General features: G+C 32.6%; 1 non-coding gene across 1 annotated transcript; it reads right to left on the bottom strand.

Annotated features, from left to right (window-relative positions):
- Positions 1 to 274: 274 nt before the first annotated feature.
- TRNAE-CUC lies at positions 275 to 347 on the bottom strand. Its single transcript has one exon. It is a non-coding gene; the product is annotated as a tRNA-Glu (tRNA).
- Between the last annotated feature and the right edge of the window lie 258 nt (positions 348 to 605).

Genomic DNA, 605 nt, shown 5'->3' with positions numbered 1-605 from the left:
GTGCTCGAGCACGCTTGAACCAAAAACGAGGTCAACAGTTGATCTCCGGATTGTGGTCGGCTTTTCGTTTAGGACGGTTTTCTTATTATTTTTTTAAATTAACTGTAATTTTCAATCTACCTGGATAGTTTAGGGAAAATTGCAAGATTTAAACTATTTGTTACTTGCGACGATTTTAATTGGGTAGCAATGCAATTGTAATTTGTTGGATTTTGGACCTTGCAATTTGCATTTAGGAAGGTCCTTCAATGCAAAAAAGGACAAAAAATTTTTGTTCCGTTGCCGGGACTTGAACCCGGGTCTCTCGGGTGAGAGCCGAGTATCCTAACCAACTAGACTACAACGGAGTTGTTGGCAAGTTTCTTAAATATGTATTTATATATTTAATTTTAGCATGCAAATAAAATTTTTAAATAGAATTTTAGCATCCCTTGGAAAAATGTGGCTTGTTTGTTTGAATTTTTTGCGTATTAAAATCAATAAAAATAATAATAAATTTAACTTCCACTCAAAATTTTTTTATCTGATATGTTTCTTCTTCTCTAACATCTACTCAATTTTGTTCACTCGGTTTAACAACAATTGATCCTACAACTATTAATATT

This window comes from Dendrobium catenatum, unplaced genomic scaffold (genome assembly GCF_001605985.2).
Source record: "Dendrobium catenatum unplaced genomic scaffold, ASM160598v2 original_scaffold_207221, whole genome shotgun sequence".
Lineage (NCBI taxonomy): Eukaryota > Viridiplantae > Streptophyta > Magnoliopsida > Asparagales > Orchidaceae > Dendrobium > Dendrobium catenatum.
The sequence above is the reverse complement of the archived record's forward strand: the minus strand, read 5'-3'. Positions and strand labels throughout refer to the sequence as shown.